The sequence below is a fragment of the Oryctolagus cuniculus genome, chromosome 7 (assembly GCF_964237555.1).
Source record: "Oryctolagus cuniculus chromosome 7, mOryCun1.1, whole genome shotgun sequence".
NCBI lineage: Eukaryota > Metazoa > Chordata > Mammalia > Lagomorpha > Leporidae > Oryctolagus > Oryctolagus cuniculus.
Window position 1 is genome coordinate 90,616,514 of NC_091438.1, and position 22,540 is coordinate 90,639,053.

The following is a 22,540-nucleotide window of genomic DNA, read 5'->3' on the forward strand; positions in this document are numbered from 1 at the left end:
GATTCTACGTGATTTTTCCTCTGTGACAGTTAGATCCGCTAATGGGCAGTTAGATTAGGACCCTGAGGAATAAGAAAAGGGGTAGTCGCTTTAAGAGTGTACAAGATGGGGATGGTGCTGTGGCATAGAAAGTTAAGCTGCCACCTGTAGTTCAGGCAACCCGTACGGGTGCCAGCTGGAGTCCTGTCTACTTCATTTCAGATCCAGGTCCCTGCTAACGTGCGTGGGAAAGCCGTGAAGGACAGCCCAAGTGCTTGAGCCCCTTCACCCAGATGGGAGGCCTGGATGAAGCTTCTGTTATTGTGTATTGTTATTATTTATTGTTATTATTGCTTATTGTTAAAAATTCCCATGGTTTATCTGCAGTAGAGTCTTTACATTGGCTCTTTTCTTCCGTTTGGTTCTTTCTTCCCACTGTTACCTGCACAGCTCCCTTGTTTCTTCTGTTTGATTCTTTCTTCTCACTGTTACCTGCACAGCTCCCTTGCTCAGCTCTTGAAATTTTGCTCAAATTCTGCTCTTTGAATGGGGCCCATCTGATCTCTAATTAATGTTATAAGATGGACTCCGCTGATATTGTGCTAGATCCCCCTGGCTTTACCTTTCCTTTTTTTTTTTTTTTTTTTATAACCTTTTCTTTTAACAAAACATCCCCTAACATATCATCCTCTAGTATGCTACTAATTGCTTCACTGGTTTTTGTTATGGGGGTTCTATCTCAATAGAACGTAAGCTCTATGAGGATGAAGGTCTCGTATTCACTGGGGCAGTCCATGTTTCTAGATCAAGTCACATTATTGATATTTAATATATAGTTATCTGGATGAATGATGTGACTGACGAAGACCCTGGAACAGCATATCCAGTTAGAATCACATATGCTGAGACCCAGGGAATCTAGAAATGACAAAGTATTTTATTTTTCTGCCTCATATTGAAAGTTTTCTTGAGAATAAAGCCACTATGGGAGAAAGTTAAAATAGGTGATTTACTTCCAAGGGAATTATCAGAGCGCAGCAACACAGCTATTCCCAAAGCTAGGAATCTTCAGGGTATATTGATATAAGTGAATGTCTGATAATATACCTTCTATTTCCTTTACTGTTCCTCTTTTCACTTCTTTAAACAGCATGTAGGTTCTGTCAATTTTGTTAAAAGGTAATTTAAAGAGTAAAATCATGACTAGCTTAGAGATATAAAATGAACCATGATAAAAGTTTTTATTTAACTCATTAATGAGAAAGCTGCTGAGGCATTACAACCAATTCAAAGGAGAATCCAAAGAACAAACACATTTATAGACTTGGAATATTGAAATGAATGTATAAATTGAAGCAAAACTAGCCTTTTCTTCAGTGAGGGAGGGAAGCTAATTGAAGTTGTACTGGACAGAACAAAATTTGCATGAGTGCAGACTGGAATTATTTTGTATTTCTGTTATTTAAAATTTAGGTTGCAAAATAGTTCCAATAAAATCATAACCAGTAAACCCATTTGGATGTGTTATAGACAGTGCTATTTTCCATCAGTATAATTTTTCTCTATACCTTGCAATAATATCTAAGAATTTGTATCACAATAAGTAGATTCATTTTATATTAAAATTAAGATTACTACTTGCATTGGTTTCCTATTGATGCTCCAATAAGTTAGCACAAATTTACTGATTATAAGTAACTAATATACCGTTTTACATTTCTAGAGGTCAGAATTCCAAAATGGATCTCACTGGTCTAAAATCCACGTGTGAGGAGATAGATAAACTAATAGGCAGTTAGGTCAGGTCCCTGTGGGAATGAGAGAAGCAGAAGGCCCAGTAGAATGTACAAAATGATACTTCACCACAAAATCTACTTTTAGCAAGACGAAAGTGCTAAATCCACCCTTGCTAGTTTCTAATTTTAGCATGAGAAAAGAAGTTTCCTATCTCACCCTTCTGATTTGTTTTGTTTGTTTTGTGTTATGAGCAGACTAGACTGGATTACAATTCCAGCCTTCTGATTGGTTGGTTTTGTTCCTACTCTTTGATTGTTCCCTGAACTATGCTTAAAAGACTCCAGGATAAGTAGTTTCTCAGGTCTTCCTGTCTTGGAGGCCCCATCCTGGTTGCTGTGGCAGGAGTTTTCTGACTTAAATAAATGTTGCTTTGCTCACTACCTTGTCTGTGAGGAAATTTGGAAATTCTTCTACATGAAACAAAAACTCAGGTCACCTCCTTTGTTATCTTTTTCCCTGTACCATTTTGTCATATATTCCTTTTAACATGGAGGTTTAATATATGTTTGTATCCTAAGCTAGAAAATAGTATGTCTTTATCTTAAAAATCAATAACGAAACAGGAGGATATTTTGTGCTTTGTTCCTGCTAAAGCTCTAGGACCCCGTCCCACCTGTCAAGACATTAACAACATTTCCTCCTCCCTTTTGTAGTATCACTTTTTTTTTCAGGGTTTAGTTTGAATTCTGCCTCTCCTCTGAAGTTTGTGTTGGCTTGACTCGCCTTTGAAGCTGAACCTGATAGGTACTGAATGCAAGTGGTTTATTTGGGAAGAAATCTCAAGGAGCACATTGCAAGTGGGGACAGGACAGAGGACATGGAAGGGAGCTCAAGTAGGTACAAGAGAGCACCTCAACACGCTTGTGAAAAATGTCGTCAACAGATAAATGGACATTTCCCATGAACTTTTTGAAGAATCAGCATATAAATGAGAAGGAACCTCTGTAGCTACCTGAGGCTCAGTCTCTCTGGGAACCTGTGAGAAGTCACAGAGAAGGTTCCTCAGAGACATTCCACCTGAGAATGAGGAAGTGAAGTCATTTGTCTATGGATTCTTTTTCTTATGCTACTGATTGAGAGCTCTGGGAAGCGAGGAAGAGGAGGTCATTAAGTCTCAAGTGCATCTGACCTCCACAGCCCAAGCAGAGCAGCTCACATGGCGCGACTGGCAATCAAAGTTGCCTGCTCTTCGGAGCGATGTGGGAGAGTTTAGGTGGATTGATTTGGGAAGAGCACTGTGGACATGAGTTGCTAATCTATGACCTCAGTTATTTGTAAGTATTGCTATATTTCGGATTATATAACCACAAGTACACATAGACACACATATGCCTGCAGTGGGAATGCCTAAAGCGTAGTTTTGTCAGATCGCTGCATCATTAAATCCTGTCCAGAACTGTGTTACTTTGTGCTGCTTGTTTATACTCTGAGCCTTAGGTTACTGGCTAGAGAAACTTGACTGTGCTATTTTATTTCCAGAGTTATTGTGATAATTATACGAACTGGTTGAAGTGAGGAATCCCATAAACCTGAGAGCTCTCTTTTGAGCTCTTACACATTCTTCACAAGCTTTCGGTATTTTTTAAAGCTGTTCTGTCGTGCATGTGCTCACTTACATAGAAGAAAGCGTGTCCCCCACATTCGTTTTCACTTTCACTCTCACCTAACCTCTTTGCTTTATTATTTCTCTCCAAATGGAATTATGTTAAAAAAGAAACTAACCTTAAAGTTGTAACAAGTAAGATTTTTTTCCCCCAATCTGATCTACTTTTTCTACTCCTTTCCTAATTCTTCTATCCAACTATGTACAATGCCAACCTCAAGGGAGCCCAGAGTAAAGAAAATGCTGTCTTTGAAACTCTTCTACAACTTTCCCTGGATATAGGCTCTGAACTCCCACAGGATTCACATGGTAAGATAGCTTTGTTGCTTCCTTGGAAACCCTAATATACAAAGAAGGAAAACCCCTTTGGATCGTGCTGTTCATTATAGTGGTGATTAATCTGACAAGAGTCTGAAAGCAAGGGGATATTGGTTCTGTTGACAATGGTTTTTCTTGTTGTTTTTTTTTTTTTTTTTTTTTTCCCTTAGGTTGTAATTTTGAATTCATGAATTAGGGATCTGGGTACATATCCTGTTACTTTCAATGCTGTAGAATGTTGAGAAAGTTTTCAACATGTTCATTTCTAAAGTGGGATAATAGTACCTACCTTGATGGATTATTGCAAGAGTCCAGTGGGAGATGACATGCAAAATGCCCAGCATAATACACAATAGCAGGTTTGTAATAAACATTAGTGTCTCTGCTATGCAATTCTCAATATTGCTTCTTAAAATTTTGTAATGATTCCACCCTTAAAGTTAATTAAGATATGGGAGAAACAAGATCATTCCTATGGATATAAAAGCATTTTTGTTTGTTCCTTAAAAATGCCAGTGTTCTCTGGTGAATTTTCATATGAAAACCAGAAATTTCTGAGTGGTAAGCACCATATGCTGTACTGGCTTTTATTTTATTTATTTTTGAAAATTTATCTCTTATCACATTAGTGCAAAGCCCATTTCAAAATGCTTCACAGAGCCTTTTGCAGCCTGTAATGAATTGTTGAAAAAAAAAGAAAAACAGGTTTAAATAAGCTATTAAAAACAGGAGTTTGTTGAATTGAATAAAAGCTGTCCTTGGAAATGTGGTTTCAATTGAAAAAAAAAAAATCTTCATGGAAGTGTTTACTGGTAAAGCTTGTTTGATTATCCCCACCTGATGTGTCTCACCCTGCAGTCACTGCTGGGTAGATTACATAACGTACATGGGTTTTGAAAACATATAATCCATTGCTTTTGCTATAGTGCTTGTATTCCATGCTGACACATTCAGCTAAAACCCTGTCTGATATATCAAGCTCTTTATTTTGCCTTACTTGATGGCCTGAGAAAGGAACAGCAACATTAGTGTCTCCTTTTTTGCTCTCTTGGGTACCTTTTAGTATAATCTCCTTTCAGTGATGGACAAACAACTTTAAATACATATGTATGTGGTTTCTCCCTCTCCCTGCCTCTCTCGCTTTCTCTAGCATTCTATTTTTCGGTCTTTGGTAACTATCCCAGGGAATATTCAGTTAATGAGACAGTGTGCTATACTTCTGCACTCTCTCATAATGAATAAGGCATTTGTCCTCATCTATAACAGTTTCTGATTGCCATAATTCCCAAGTCTTTTTGCACTTTGCTTTCCACTTCCACCTGCACAGACTCTGCCTCCTGCTGATTTTGGCCCCCACCCACCCCCAATCCTAGTCATAACTTGCTGTTCTAGAGACTTAGCAGTTCAAGTTGTCCTTGCCTTAGCCTAAAATAAAGGTTTAATGTTGTGGAATATGTAGAGAAGGATCAAGTAAATTGGCACTCAGCCAGGCAGAATATATTTGAGCATGCCCCTGATTGTTCAGGATCATGACATTGATTTGATTTTTGGCATCTCATGCCAGTTGGAAGTTATGGACATGGCAGTCAGAGATACGATCAGACTCACCCAATGATTTAATGGATATGACAAAAATTCATAAGTTACATGGCTGATACAAACTAAAGTCTCAAACTAGTTGAATCAAGAAATGGTTCTAGAAATGAAGTTTATTTGGCTAAAACTACTAGTAAGAGAACTGCTCCCCTCATATAGTTGTACTTTACAAATGGCTTGGCTTTATCTGGAAATTGATTAGAATTGCAGCTTTAGTATGACCCACACAAAGTGATGAAGAAGAAAATGATGCCTAGGGAGCAGGCCTGATCATCTATATCAACTGTGGGGATCAATAGGCCTGAAATGTCACATTCGCTCCTGGAATTTATTTCAAGCATTGATCAATTGACCTGGGAAGGAAACTAGACACCATTTGCATGTATTGGCAAGGAGAGAGAAAGCATTCTATGCTTGCCATTTTCACAGAGTGAATTTTGCCACAATCTCTGCTCTGGGTAAATGGAAACACCTCAGTGACATATTCACAAGATATTATCTTCAGATTATCTAATTTCTTTGCTAAAGAAGAGGCATCTGCATAAAGCATATTTCTTTTGAGATTGAAGAGGAAGAATGCTGCTTGCTTTGCTACTTGATTTTTTGATTTTCTATTCTTTTTACCTGATAGTGTATTAGTCTATATATTCTTTCTACAGTTTGAGGAAAATCTCTTCATCAGTTGTTTTCATTGAGCCCTGTTTCCTTCCTACTCCATTCCTTCGAATTAGTAGTGTTCCACGTTGAGTAGATCAAAAAAGTTGTTCACTGTATGACTATATTCTGTCTGGATAGGATAACTTCACAAGTTTAATATTATGTAATACTTACAAAGGACCCTACTTTCAGCCAAGAAATGCTATTTAAACTTTAAGGAGCTCTGCTTGCTTGATGAGTATAATTATGATGTGTTGAAGGCTTTAGCTTTTGTATGAAAATACTCTTTCCCAGTATTGTTTTATGGAGTATGTTAATTCCACAGTTATTCACTGCATTCATATCCATGGTCCCTCCAGACATGGTATTATACACTTTATGAGCATTTATGCTATAAGATCTGTGGCTTAAATGCAATATCAGACTTTTCTGGCACACCCAACTATATCACAAAGAATTTTGCCAGTTTCTATAATTGTATATTTTGTATAATTCCTATCTACAGAGTGCAAATTTGATGTGAACTTTCTGCAAAAAGGTGAAGAGACTCAAATCCCTAATTCTTTCCCTTTAGAAAGAGGTTGCAGCAATACTCATTCAAGTTGGAAAAGAGAAGGCTATGAACAGATGGCTATGGCAAACAGCACATTGCAATTGGGGAGCAGTGCACAGGTACTAGTGAACACGACATTTGGTATTCCATAATAGTCTTGAAAATTAATTTTAAATCAGTCTTCAAAATCATAATAAAGAGCAACTCATATATTATTCATTTCTTTATTCTGAGGGCTAATGTTCAGAGCATTAAGTACAATAGATGTAGATAGAAGGCAAAGGAGAAATGATTTTTCAATTAAATACATAAAGTGTGTTTGAAAACCACCAACATGACCTTTGTTATTATTTCTAGGATCATTGGATAACTTTTTCAGCACCCTGAGACTGTTAGCCTCAAGGACTACTTAGAACTAAGGAGAATACACAGTTAAATGTTGTAAAGAAACTATTTTAAAAGTTTAATTTCTCGTTTTATGCAGACTCTGGTTGAATTTTTCAAGGTAATTAGTTGGTCAAATGCCAGAAGTGGTAAATATTTTATAGTTGCTCATGGAAACAGGTAGCTAGAATGTCAACTTCATACACATCATCAGAAAGCAGGCAATTATTATCTATGCTAATGTATAGATGGATGCCTCTGGGGTTCACAGGCAATCAGAACTTTTATCAACAGTTCAGCACATATTTCTATTTCTGTTCAAAATAAATATTGCTGTCTGAATAAAGCTTTTCATATTTTTTGAGGAACTGCTTGAGGAATGGTGGTATCATGATGGGAATGGTGACGTGTTACAATATGATTCCTTTGAATTACTGGTTTTGATATACTTAGTGGTATCGCAGGCAGACCATTCTTTAAATGAATAAAAATGTTTTCGAAGTGAAACTTTCCAAATTGCACTTGCTTTTGCAAGAGAAGATAGTTATGTAAAGAAAAGAAATTAGAAAATAAGAAATATTTCCATGAACATAGAGTTTTCACCACAGCATGTATTATTCTCATTGTAATCATTAATACCATGAAGACATATACTTCCTCTGTGTGTGTGTGTGCGGGTGTGTGCATGCATTTACTTGACTTTGGAACAGATTCGAATTGTTTGGAGCTTGTTTTGTAATTGGGAGCCCTTAGTGGGTCTGTTTTTCATGCTGATAATATTTCCTTTAGGGATTCAGGAAAAAAATAGACAACAAATAGAATAGGAATAGCATGATGAAAATAATATATATAATATTAACCAGTACACCTGTGTTGAACCTATTCTCTTGCATCTACCAATTAAGAAACCTGTAATAGTTATGTAACCTCTGTAATACTTATGTGTGAAGTGAAGATAAGTCTAGAGTCCTCACTGTGCTGTTATAAATATTATTTAAGTATTATATATAATTAATATAATTCATTTACTTTTATTATAGTTTAATGTGTTATTAAAACCTTCATATATGTGCTATTGAAGGAGCTTAATTTTGATGAATGGAAATTTATGGAAGGTCTAGTGTACATACAGAATTGTGAGCAGCAACAAAATAATTGCTATTTTTCCAACTTGGCAGCATTTTTGTAGAGTTGTGGCACAGATTATCTCATTGGAGTCTTGCAATATCTCTAAAATTGGAAAGCTAAGAAAAGTCACAAAAACTTGCCTGAGATGCTGCAAGCTCTTCCTGGCAGATTGGAGACAAGAATGCAGTCCCTGACTACTGATCCAGGAGTTGTTTCTCCACACTCCATTGCCTCCCAATGAAAGTGAAAATTCTCTGCCTCTGAGTGAGATGGAAAGTTCTCTTCACTGACTAAAATTTCTCTCATCTTATCTATTTTTATTTGAGGTCACTGTAATAAACATGTTAATTGTTTATAATGACATTTGATTAGTCTGACTTCTCTTCCTATTGATTCTGTCAAATAAGAAGCTAAATTTCATACAGGGAAAACTAAGTATGCAAAACATAATTTAATTAAAGGAGACAAAGATTTATTACATGCTTTATCTGTGCAAAGAAACTGTGCTAGGCGAAGTGTTGGTAAACTTGCATCCATGAATAACTCCTAGGATGTACTATTGTAATGAGAAAGGAAGTAGATTTCATTCATAACCAGGAGGAAATTTATGTCACTATTAGTTGATTATATGCACAAATGGAGTCTTGAAGGCCTTACAAAAACATTTTATACTTCAGTTCTGGGGTACACAGTAATTATATTAAGTGTCTAAGGGACTCATCACAATGGTTTTCTTCTTTGTCCTCTCAGCCTTGTAAATTGCCTTGATCTTTTCCCTCACTCTGCTACCTGCTGAGGGTCCTGCCTCAGATCTGGAAGTATAGAGTATGTCTTCCTTGGATGGTGATGGTAGTGGATGGTGTATAACTTCAAGAGTTTAAAAGGGGAAATATCTAACAAACAAACCTTTTTCTTATAATGATTGCTTCTTAAACCATGAGTATATTATTTTTAAAAGAAAACCAAGTCTTTCAGGCATTAAAGTATTAATATTTAAGAGGATTGATCATTTCTGTTACTCTGAATTGTGTGACCACAGCAAGTAACTTAATCCTTTTGAGCCTCAGTTCTTTATTTGTAAAATGGGAATAATGGTAAGATCTTTCTCTTCTGGTTGCTAGGAAGATTATGATTTGATGCCTATAGGACCATTAGAATATTACCTGATACAACTTACTAGAGTTATTAATACCCTGATTTTAATGGCTTAATATCCTACCAAAACTTACTCTTGTTAGGTTGAAAGGGAAAGAAAAGTGTGAGGAGAGGGAGAAACTCAACCTCTCCCCTATAAGGGAACTAAAAGTTCATGGAAAACGTAATTTAAAAATAAGTTTATTTTGGTAGAAAAATTGTTTGAAATCCATCGACAGTGCTTTTTTATAAAATACATTTTCCATGCACTTTTTGAAGACCCCGTCATACCTACTTATTGATCAATTAAATGATTAACAAAATATTTAATATGCAAAGGTTTTGAATCTTTCTTACCCCTGATTCTCGCATATCACACACAGGCATACACATAACAATTTTCTCCCCAGTCCATGTATATGGCTATGAAAATATGTCTTTTCTTTTTTTATTTTACCAAAAACAAGAAAGAATGTAGGGAATTCCCACATTAGTGCTGTAAGGTTGCAACTGATGGAGTGACTAATTTTATTTTCTGGAATGAATAATGAAACACACTTGAACCTTGATCTGAAAGTAAAAGAAGGAATTTATCCAGTTGAAAAATGGCATTTCAGGATGAAAGAAAATGGGCTATGTTTATGTCATAGAGATATGAGTTACCAATGTTACAGAATGGAGGTCACTGAAGGTATGTTTGTGTCTTAGTTTGAGTTCTCTGAAAGTAGACTCTGAGACAGAGTTCCATGCAGAGGTCCACTGGGGAATGCTTTCAGAAGAGACACTTTTAAGAAACTGAGAAAGGCAGGATTTGGTGGAAAGAAACTGACCCCCAAATCAGTTGGAGTTGAGATCCTAATCCACCAAGAATAACCTTCAGAGGTGTTGCTCACTGGGATAGGGAGGGTCAGATCTTGATGTGCCCACGTCAGCAGTCTTAGCTGGAACTGTCTTTGGATAAGATATCTACATCTATGTCCTAGATCAGGGATCTTGTATACCATACTTTCTGTCACTTCACTTTGTTGATGGAGTACAAAAGCAGATGATGTACTCATTTGCTGCTGAGTTGTGGGATGTATTTTTCCTACCCCAAGCCCAGGGTAGTTCTCATGGAGGAGCAAGTTCTCGGTCATCTGCAGTTGGTTGATAGGTGTAGCAGTGGGGGCATGATCCTGAATAGGAAATTTGGGCAAAGTGTCTGGAGATGTGTTGCAGTTCACTCCTTGAAGATCTACATCATATGCATTTGGTTTTATGATAAGTTTGCCACATCTTGCTTCTCTGTCTTTAAGGCCAGTCTGCATCTACACTTCAACTAAAGTCATCACTTTTTTCAGGCTTCCAAGCATATCATGGAAACATGTTAGCTGCATCTCCCAGGGTCCTTGTCAGAGCTGTTCTGCCATGAGAGAATTCATTCCCAATTTAGTGAACTCCACTTTAGCCAATTTGAGATTTCTTCCTCCATTCTTACCCTTGATTTATCATCCTAGGGAATCCACTCCCCTGCAAACTCTCCTGACTTATGTTAATACCTTTCAGATAAGCTGTATAACATCTTTGGTGTTTATTCAATTTTCTTTCACATCAGGCCTCCAAATCCCTAGTTAAAGCTATGCTGCAATTTGACACTGGTTATTTGTCTAATTGTCGCAAGGGGAAGTGAGGATAGACCTTGTGTCTTGAGGAGGATTTATTTTTAAAGATTTACTTTTCTGAGAGGCAGAGTGACAAAGAAGAAAAGATGAAAGAAAGAGAGAGAGAGAGAGAATCTTCTGTCCCTTGGTCCACTCCCCAAATGCTCACACCAGCCATAACTGTATTAGGCTTAAGGCAAGAGTCAAGAGCTCCATCAATCTGGGTCTCCCACATGAGTGGCAGGGACACACATATTAGAGCCACCATCCACAGCCTTTCCACATGCATTAACAGGAAGCTGGATTTGAAGTGGAGGAGTCAATACTCAAATGTCACTATGATATGGGCTCCCAAGCATTAGCATAATTGATTATGCCACAATGTCCAGCACCTGAGAAGGATTTAACCCTGGTGTCATGTTTATCCATATTCTGAAATGTTACCTTCTCTCACCATGGTTTCTTAAGTTATTCTGGCAGGTTTCTTATGTAGGAGGCAGTGGAGACACAACCACCATAGAGCAAATCTGAAAATAATTAAACACTCAAAAACAGTACAGCATCTATGTTAAAAACGGGAAGTTCAGAGGTAAATTTAAAATTTAATGAGTTTTTTATATATAGAAAGATGAAAGAAATCTCAAATGAGACCTGCTTTAACAAAATGTCTAGATTCTACCCAATATTCATTTTCTCCTTCCTTACTAAAATAATTCTGATTTTTGGTCTTTTAAAGTGCTACCCAAAACAGACATCCTGTTTTTCAATCTCATTTGTAGCTATGCTAAGATACATGACTATGTTCTGGCTAATGGAATGGAAATGAAAATGATATGTGAAACTAAGAATTCTTCAAAAAATATTGGCAGGAGACTCAGTTTCCCTTTTCTTCCTTTTTAATGGAGCACAGAAATCATGGCTAGGGTACTAGTGACCACCTTTTATGGGGATTTAATGTAAGGGTTAAACTGTGCCCTAGAAATTTGATAATTACAGAGAAACTTATATTCAAATTTGGCATTCTGTTATTAGAATATCTCTAAGTTGATGTCTTATAGTTGAATTATCCTAATGCTTTCATTTGATCTTAATACAGAATCTCTAGACTGCTTATTTTTGACAACATAGTTGGGTATGAGAAATAGAAGGTGTACATTTTCAGCCTTGGGTATAAATTGGCCTTTGGAGTTGATGTGTTTAATGTACTGTATAATCAATTTCAGATCAAAATCAGTTCAGCACTGCAATCAATTGGGATTCAAATCTTTACTGCCCACCAGTGGCTTGAAGAAGATACTCAAAGGAAACACTATCAAGAAAATGGTTTTAGGAAGATAGGAGCAGCTCTATTCTGATGAACTGTAAATGCTTCTAGTTGCTTCCTCATATAATTGTCTCCTTTCTTACTAAAATATCTCTCACTTTTATTGCAATGAAGTCCCTTTCAGGGCAAAAATTGCTGCTATCCAGCCTCCTTTGTAGCTATGTGGAAGGGAATGATCACAGACCCCAGGAGTCCTTTGCTTTAATTCTTTTTTTTAACTTTTATTTAGTAAATATAAATTTCCAAAGTACAGTTTATGGATTACAATGGCTTTTTCTCCCCCATAACTTCCCTCCCACCCACAACGCTCCCATCTCCTGCTCCTTCTCCCATTCCATTCACATCAAGATTCATTTTCAATATCTTTATATACAGAAGATCGATTTAGTACATATTAAGTAAAGATTTCATCAGTTTGCACCCACACAGAACATAAAGTGTAAAATACTGTTTCAGTACTAGTTATAGCATTAATTCACCTTGGACAACACATTAAGGACAGAGATCCCACATGAGGAGTAAGTACACAGTGACTCCTGTTGTTGACTTAACAATTTGACACTCTTGTTTATGGCATCAGTAATCTCCCTAGGCTCTAGTCATGAGTTGCCAAGGCTATGGAAGCCTTTTGAGTTCGCCAACTTCGATCTTAATTCTTAAGATCAATGAATTAAAACCACAAAAACCTTACAAAAGTCTAATGTTGGTGTACATTGGCAATGCTTATTCTGCATTCTTGGTGTTTCTTTTTATGTTGACTAGGCTTTATGAACTTAATAATAAGCCCATGGTTTCTCTCTTCCCTTTTTCCTACTCCTTTCAGTAAAGGTCGAGTGACATCTAACTAGGGAGAGGTGTCCTCTCTCTTTTCTCTTCTGAATGAGCTGCCTGAAGAATGTACATATCCGTCTGAGAGGTAGTTCAGTGTTCTCTCTACATGGGTAGACAAATCAATCTTACCTGGGAAACCTCTGACATAAAGCACACATTCAAAATAGTACATAAATGGATAAGGAATAAATTGAATGATAAAGTTAACACTCAACTGTCACTTTATCAAGAAATACATTATCAGTGCCTAGAGACTCTCTGTGCCTTTTCTGGATCTCAATTTTATCCTTTTTACAGCAGCCCTGGCAATCTAGTGCAGGTTTATGCAGTTGTGTGCTTTACAGACTGACTTCTGATTCTCAATAATTTTGTGTGGTCACATATTTTTATGTAGCTTGTGTTTATTTTCATTTTATATTTCATTCTGTGAGTGTTATAAAAATTATTTATATACTTGGCTGGCGCCGCGGCTCACTAGGCTAATCCTCCGCCTTGCGGCGCCAGCACACCGGGTTCTAGTCCCAGTCGGGGCGCCAGATTCTGTCCCGGTTGCCCCTCTTCCAGGCCAGCTCTCTGCTGTGGCCTGGGAAGGCAGTGGAGGATGGCCCAAGTGCTTGGCCCTGCACCCCATGGGAGACCAGGAGAAACACCTGGCTCCTGCCTTTGGATCAGCGGTGCGCCGGCCACAGCACACCGGCCGCGGTGGCCATTGGAGGGTGAACCAACGGCAAAGGAAGACCTTTCTCTCTGTCTCTCTTTCTCTCTCACTGTCCACTCTGCCTGTCAAAAAATTTATTTATACACTTTATTCATTTTGCCCTAGGTGAATATTTCTTTCCCATGCCTTTGAACAACCAACCACACCATGTTTCATTGGTTCATATAATTTTGAGCCACTTCCTTTTCCACAAAAAGTAGATGAATGTTTTCATCCGAGATCTGCCCATTGGAAGGATTTTCTCTCATCATTGTTCTTGTTTTTAATGATTTATTTATTTATTTGAAAGTCAGAGTCACAGAGAGAAATGTTGCCAGGGGAGTGATGGAGGAAGAGATCTTCCATCCACTGCTGTACTCTCCAAAGCATTGACAGAGCTGGTGCTGGTTCAGGCCAAAACCAGGAGCCTGGAACTCTGTCCAGGTCTCTCACTTAGATGCTAGTAGGCGATGCTTAGATGCTTTGGGCCCAAGCACTTGGACCATCTTCCATTGCTTTTCCAGGTGCCTTAACAGGGAGCTGGACTACAAGTAGAGCAGCTGGGACTGAAACTGATGGTAAAATGGGAGGCTGGCATGGCTGGTGGCAACTTAACCCACTGTGCCGCAACAGTGGTCCTGTGTCCCCTCTTAATTATTATTCAAGCCCATCCCTGAGTGAGGCTGTGTTGTAGCAGCCATTTTGGTTCACCTCAAATGTAGACTCTGACTCTATAAATCTGTATTAGTCTGGATTCTCCAGGTTTTAATAACGTGTTCATTATTGCCATCTGAGATAACACCAGAACCACCTTTTTTTTTTTTTTTTTTTTTTTTTTTGACAGGCAGAGTGGACAGTGAGAGAGAGAGACAGAAAGAAAGGTCTTCCTTTGCCGTTGGTTCACCCTCCAATGGCCACCGCGGCCAGCGCGCTGCGCTGATCCGATGGCAGGAGCCAGGATCCAGGTGCTTTTCCTGGTCTCCCATGGGGTGCAGGGCCCAAGCACCTGGGCCATCCTCCACTGCACTCCCTGGCCACAGCAGAGAGCTGGCCTGGAAGAGGGGCAACCGGGACAGAATCCGGCACCCCAACCGGGACTAGAACCCGGTGTGCCGGCGCTGCTAGGCGGAGGATTAGCCTAGTGAGCCGCGGCGCCGGCCAGAACCACCTTTAACATAAATATTTCTACCAGCATTCTGTTCATGACAGTATACGTGTATCTCTAAGAAAATACAAATGTTTTTTCTGTAGTTCTCCTATATTCTGAGTCCTCACCAGAATCACCTTTAATGCCCATATCCTAGCAACAATGTTTTCAAAGCAACCTAAGCCTTTTTTTTTTTTTTTAACATGCACCTAAAAAAGTTTTCCAGCCTCCAATTGTTACGCAGTTCCAAAGCTACATATACATTTTTTGGTATTTGTCACAGTAGCATCCCACTTCTTGTTATCCAAATCTGTGTTAGTTCACTGAAGCTATTTTCTAGAACTTCAGGATATGAGTTCTGGGAGGAACTCAATTCTGTCCATAACAGTAGACATGAACCAAGTTCAGTTTTTTATTTTCCATGTGGCCGTGCTAAGAGTTTTCTCAACTAATGCCTTAATGGTATTAGTTGGACATTTAACTGTTTTTGAAGTTAAGCTACTCTATTAAGTCTTAGAATTGATCCTCAGATTTCTTCTACCTTTTCAATAAAGTTGATGAGAATTTTTTGTAGGAAACCTAGAAGACAAGAGAATTTCACCATTGACTTTGAGTTGCCAGTTCATTGCCTATAGCTACTCAATATCTTTTTGTAGAGCAGTAGTTATTCGGCACATACGGCCACTGCTTTTTTCAAAGCTCTCCAAATTCTGATACAGAGGCATTTCCTCTCAGCAGCACACCCTCCCCACTCACTGCCAATAAAAGTTTTGCAATATGATCAACACCTGTGTATAGGGGCAGTTCATGTTTCACCTACCACTGTTGATGTTGCCAGCCGGGCAGAGTCTGATCTAGCCTCAAATTACAACTTGTCAGCTACTCTCTCAGACCACTCCTAACACCAGATGTCCTATGTGGATTTCTCTAGAAGCAAGTACTGAGATGGGATTTGGTGTATGTGATACGTTGTCGGGACTAACACCTGTAAAGGAGAGGAATCTATAGCGGGATTGGGCAGAGAAGTAAGATGAACTGAAATAAAAGTCTGACTAAGTCTCAGCAAACTTGGCGGCCAAGTCTGAAGCAAATATATAATGTCCAAATGGCATGCCCTTGGAACCCTGCTACTCTGACCTGGAGAGGGCATGACGTCGGGCAGTGTAGTTCTCTGCAGCTGAGACTGACAGGGAAGGAGAATGTTGCTGGAGAGTGTTGGAGACTGTTGGCTAACTGCTCTGCAGCTGGGCGGCAGATCCTTTCCTGGAAGTAGGTCTTGAAAGCAGATCACTAAGTCTAACTCAGGTACTAAAATTAAGTCTCCTGAGAGTATACTTGATGAGTAGTATTTCTGAGTGGTAGACTATGTGTACATTTCATTTTAGTCCATAATGTCAAACTCTTTCCCAAAGTGGCTGTGCCAGTTATTACTTTTATTAGTATGTATGAGAGTTTTAGTTGTTTCAGTTGAATGTCAATAGTTAGTACTGCATTTTTCACCATAACAGCTCCAAGGGGTCTACAATTATGTTATTTTTGATGTTAGTTTGCATTCACACTTTACTAACAGATTATTTTCTTTTTCATGTGTTTATCAGTAAACTTGGAAAAGCTCTTGGAGGGTGACCATTCAAGGATTATGTCCATTAAAAGATTTTTTTCTTGTATCATATGTATGACTTATTTTTCAATTGTCTATATTGCAAATTTCTTTTTTTCAGTCTAACTATGTTCATGATAATTTTGAAGAAGAAAAGTTTTAACTCTTATGAATTCCATATTTTTTCCTTTTTATAAGAAGGACCTTCAAAAAGATCATGGAAAATATATATTATGGAAAAACTACACATGATTTCAAAAAATTTTTGCACCAAAATAAACTTATACACCCTAGCTATAACTTGTCTGAATAGAATCTAGTCTGCTGTGTTAAGTATAGACATCAGTTTGAAAAAGCTCCTAGGAAAGAAACATGAATTCTGCTAAAATTTAAGCAAGAACAAAGATCAAACTTATGATGAAGCTTTGATGGAAGAACAGGGAAATCATTGATTGACTACAAAAGTTTTGGGGATAATGCATCCCTAGAATCAGTAATTGGCAAATGGATAACATTTAATGCAATAATGAGAGTATGTTGGAGGTAAAACCTGAAACGTCAGCCCTCCTACCACCATTTGCTAGGAGAAAATTAATTGTGTTTGTTCCCTAAAGGAGGGGTACTGAACATCAGCAGAAGAAAAAGGAGCCAACATCATAGACAACTCAATTAGCTCAATTTATACAATTCTGAATGAGACATTGAAATGAATAAAACTTTCTGCTCAATGAGGGCCGAAACTGTTGCATCCAGATCAGCAGCCAACCAGAGAAGTTTTCAATGGAAATTGGAAACAAGTGGGTTCAAGATCCTGAAACAGTTCTTTGAAGAATTAGGGCAGGAGATCAGACATAGCTTCTCCAGGATGACCCTAAAAATGGCTACCAAGAGGTGGAAGCTAAGGTAGACTGGTCAACAGCAAAGGTCATGGCAAAACTTTCCGTGAGGAAAAAGGCATTTTGCTTGTTGAACTCTGGGGGACCAAAGAATAATAACATCTGCTTACCATGATAGTGTTTGGGAAAGTTAGCCAGAGCTTTAGCAAAAAAAACACCCGAGAAATTTCACGAGAGTCCTCCAACGATTGGCAGTATCCATATGAAATCATTAGGCCTCTGTCTTACAGTCCTTTTTGGGATCTTTATGACTTCCTTTTCTTTCTTAATCTCAAAATCTATAAAGCGAATACAATTTTCTTCAGTTAATAATGTAAAAAGACTGCACTGACAATGATTAAATTCCTAGGACCTTCATATCTTTAGGAACATAATTGGCTAATATTGTCACTGATACACATTTCCTGAATTTGGTGGAGATATTAAAATAAGAAATGAAGTTTATATTTTAATTTTTTAATTCCATTTTCCATGAATTTTTGTAGTCCACTTGTATAGATAGTGTTTTTGTGTGTGTGTTTTGTTTAGGAACATTATGCTAACTTCCTAAACATGTGCCCCTATGATAGCTGTTGAATTAATTTTTTGTTTTGATGTGACTTGCAGCTCACTAGATATTAATTTTTGTATGTAATATGAGGTAGAGGAGGGTTTTAGAAAATTCTTCTCTATTTTAAGCTACTTACATCCTGGCATGATTAACAGAGAAAACTACAGAAAATCTTCTTACTTCTTTAAAGTAGAAACTTGGATCATTCAGAAAAGGCTAGATTTTGCTACAATAAAAATGACTCATAAATCTCAACAGCTGAAAAATCACAAGGCTTATTTAATTTACACCCTTTATCCATCATGTATAGGCCTTAGTTATAGGCCGTAGCCTCCCTCTGGAGCATTCCTGGTCTTTGTGGAAGAGGGGTAAGGATGGAGAACATGCATGGGCTCTTAATCCTTTTAAATTTCATGATGTGAACTCCACATATTTCATTGGCCAAAGCTATCACTTGTGAACCTTTCAACAATTTTGTGCATATAATATCCTTGTGCAGAGAGGACCAGCAAATTTTGGCATACATTAGTGCATTGCATCATACATCTTTGATATAAAACAAGTCTAAATATATAGATCAATCAACTTTTTGTCTTTCTATTCATTTCTATTTAACCCTGTACCAATGTCCCACTGTCCTAATTACCAGAACATATTAAGACTTAGTAATAAATACAGGAGTCTTCCTACCATCTTTTTAAAGAATGTCTTACCTGTTTTGGATCTTTGGCATTTTTTATACATTTTTAATTTTAATGAGAACAAAAAGAGTGCTTTGGGTTTTATTGATATTTATTGACTATGTTTATTTATTTATTTATTTATTTTGACAGGCAGAGTGGACAGTGAGAGAGAGAGAGACAGAGAGAAAGGTCTTCCTTTGCCATTGGTTCACCCTTCAATGGCCGCTGCGGCCGGCGCACCGTCAGGTGCTTCTCCTGGTCTCCCATGGGGTGCAGGGCCCAAGCACTTGGGCCATCCTCCACTGCACTCCCAGGCCACAGCAGAGAGCTGGCCTGGAAGAGGGGCAACCGGGACAGAATCCAGCGCCCTGACCGGGACTAGAACCGGGTGTGTCAGCGCCGCAAGGCGGAGGATTAGCCTAGTGAGCCGCGGTGCCGGCCATTGACTATGGTTTTATAAATCAAGTAATTCATTGTTTCTTATGTCTCAGGAAAATAATGTCTACTTTCTTAAAGTTATCACATACAAAACATATATGAAGTATATATTTGAAAATTATCTGAACATCGTCCTAAGTACTGAGATTTACAGTGAAAATGGAGTCCCATTCTTCTTGGAGCTCAATGATTGAGGGGAATGTTAAGAGTTTGTTATAGTCCTTAAGAACCCAAGATTTGATGCCTGAATATAATAAAACACTTATTTGGTTTCAATATTATTGAGCATGTACTCAATTCATTTTGCTAGGTATTACAGGATCAGCATTGAAATCTAAGCTCTAAAAGGCACCTAATATAAAATCCAATGTGATAAATGACTGAAGAAGTTACAGATGCAGTTCTAGAAAAGTAAGAAGGAAATATTTCTTTTTGCTATTGTAATCAAAGGAGACATAATGGAGGAACAAGGATTTGATGAGGGGCCCTGATGCAAAATTAAAGTGTTTGGAGGGGTATTCCAGAGCTGGCAAATTAATGATGCCTCATTACTATTTCCTTCTATCTCCTATGGCTTCTTTCAAGAATTTTAAACCATAAAGTCTGGCTCTTTAAATTGTAAAACTCATTTTTATTTCAGATGAAAAATTCTGGGAAAGGGAAAAGTATAACAAGTGCATTTATTATAATGAGTACAAATTCATAAAAGGATGCATAATTAGGCATTTAAAATTTTGTTCACTGAATTTTAAATCACACATTCATGAGAAAATGTATTATGAGTGAAATATGAGTTTAAGAATTCTGCAGATGTTTTTATATTTTATTTTCACTTTTTGCTATGGAAATAAATAGCAAAATACGTTATTAGAACATTAGGGAAATGTTTCTTGTCTAAGTCAAAAGTTCCAAGTTATGTCTCCTTTAGTAACTGCAACTATTTGTATACATATTAAAGCAATAATTGTAATATGGTATACCATTGTGCAAAATGATCATGGAACCTGATTTATAATCATCATATATAAAATTCAGATGTGGAACACTCACGTTGAAGGGAAGAAGAAAGTAAAAACAGAAATTGATATTAATTATGTTATTCTTTTTCCTTATAACATTGCATTTTATGCAAGTATCTTGGTATTAACATAGATATTTTAGTTTTTTGTACTTATGTTTATGTATTTGAAAGTGAGAGAGAGAGAGAGAGAGACCTATATGTTGGTTTACTCCCCAAATGTCTGCAGCAGCCAGGAGGTCCGGGACATGCTGAAGCCAGGAACTCAACAAAAGTCCTCCATTTGGATGGCAGAGACCCAAGTACTGGAGTCATCACATGCTGCCTCCCAACTACCTCCCAGAGTACACATTAGCATGAAACTGGGATTGGCAGTGGATATGGGACCCAAACCTGTGTGCTTCACTGTGGGATGCAGGCATTCCAATCAGCATCTCAACCTCTGCACCAAACATCTGCCCCTAGATTTTTGGAAAAAGAAAAATGTTTAAAGCCAATGGTAGTCTGGTTCCCAAATATCAAGTTAAGCAAAATGGCTTGGAAAAGTTCAGGATATCTTTAGTTTACTGTCAACTTTTTAAACAGTTTTTTTTTGGCATCAAATTATACTATTATATATAAAACATAATTTATAATATATATGACATAACTTGACATCTCTAAAGTATTATTTCAAGATTGTGCAATGATCAACAAAATTCAGTATTAGAATTTTCTCAAAACCCACCTCCACACACATACCCACACCCCAAAATGCCCCTTATTTACTCAAGTCCATTTATAGGCAATCTCTATTCACATTCCTGTCCAAAACAACCATTGTTCTGTTCTCTGTCTCAATAGAATTGAGTTTTCTGGAAATAGTGTATAAGTGGAATTATACAACTAAACTTTGCATTTTGCTTCCTACGCTTAGTGTAATGTTTTTGTGGTTCATCCAGGTGGCAGCATATGTCAGTAGCTCATTTGTAATTATAGATGAATATGTTCCAGTATAGGGATAGATATTACTTTGTTTAAACATCTCCAAGTAAATGGACATCTGGGTATTTTCCACTGTTAGGCTATTATGAATAATGCTGTTGTGAATATTAGTGTGTATCCTTTCAGTGGAAGTGTTTCATTGCTTTTCCCTAGACTCTTAGGCACGGCATTGCTGAATTACATAATACATTGAGCTTTAGTTTTTTTTTTTTTAATTTCCAATATTTTACAATTTAACATCCCTGTCATCAATAAGTATTACAACTCCTCCAAATCCTCATCTACTATTGTTATGAATGATCTTTCTAACTGTAGTCTTCCCAGAGGATATAAAATGATATTAATTTCATTATTGTTTTAGTTTTCATTACCTTGATAAAGAACTCTGGTAAGTGTCTATTCATGTATTTACTAGCCATTTCCTTCAAAGTGAAATGCACATTCAAATCTTTAACCATTTTAAAATTTGGTTGTTCCCATTCATATTTAGTTGTGAGCGTTCTTTATATATTTTGGATATAAATACATGACCACATATATGATTTGCAACAATTTTCACTTATGCTGTGGCTTATCTTACCATTTTCTTGATTTCCTGAGAACAGGAAGTTTTAAATTTTGATGATTTCTGAATTTTTCCTATTCTGGTTTGTACTTTGGGCAGAATATTTAAAAATTTATTGTGTAATATGAGATCACAAAGATGTTCTTTTGTATTGTTTCATATAAAATGCATAATTTTTATCCTTATATTTAGATCTTTTATCTAATTTGAGTTGATTTTCTGTATGTTTCATAAAGTATGGTTCTTAGCTTACTGTTTCATGGTTTAATTTTTTGTTTTCTATATCAAGCAGCATTTGTTGAAAAGACTGCTGTTTCCCCCATTGAGTGACTTTGGCACATTTGCACAAGATCAGTTGAACTTAAATATAAGGAATTATATCTCACCTCTTAATTCTGTTTCATTGATCTATTGCTTTTTTAAAAAGATTTAGAATTTTTTTAACTTTTATTTAATGAATATAAATTTGTAAAGTACAGCTTATGGATTACAATGGCTTCCCCCCCATAACGTCTCTCCCACCCACAACCCTCCCCTTTCCCACTCCCTCTCCCCTTCCATTCACATCAAGATTCATTTTCGATTCTCTTTATATACAGAAGATCAGTTTAGCATACATTAAGTAAAGATTTCAACAGTTTGCTCCCACACAGAAACATAAAGTGAAAAATACTGTTTGAGTACTAGTTATAGCATTAAATCTCAATGTACAGCACACTAAGGACAGAGGTCCTACATGAGGAGTAAGTGCACAGTGACTCCTGTTGTTGACTTAACAAATTGACACTCTTGTTTACGGCCTCAGTAATCACCTTAGGCTCTTGTCATGAGCTGCCAAGGCTATGGAAGCCCCCTGAGTTCACTGACTCTGATCATATTTAGACAAGGCCATGGTCAAAGTGGAAGTTCTCTCCTCCCTTCAGAGAAAGGTACCTCCTTCTTTGATGACCCATTCTTTCCACTGGGATCTCACTCGTGGAGATCTTTCATTTAGGTTTTTTTTTTTCCCCAGAGTGTC

At 37.3% G+C, this 22,540-nt stretch overlaps 1 long non-coding RNA gene across 2 annotated transcripts in view; it reads left to right on the forward strand.

Annotated features, from left to right (window-relative positions):
* The first annotated feature begins 2,787 nt into the window (after positions 1-2,787).
* The window catches only part of LOC138850624 (uncharacterized), a 130,597-nt gene continuing 110,844 nt past the window's right edge, over positions 2,788-22,540 (forward strand). The window contains exons 1-3 of one of the 2 annotated variants that reach the window (XR_011390609.1): positions 2,788-3,050; positions 3,601-3,688; positions 6,525-6,622. This is a non-coding gene — a long non-coding RNA (uncharacterized lncRNA). The remainder of the gene's footprint in view (positions 3,051-3,600; positions 3,689-6,524; positions 6,623-22,540) is intronic. The other variant, XR_011390608.1, reaches the window with a different exon arrangement.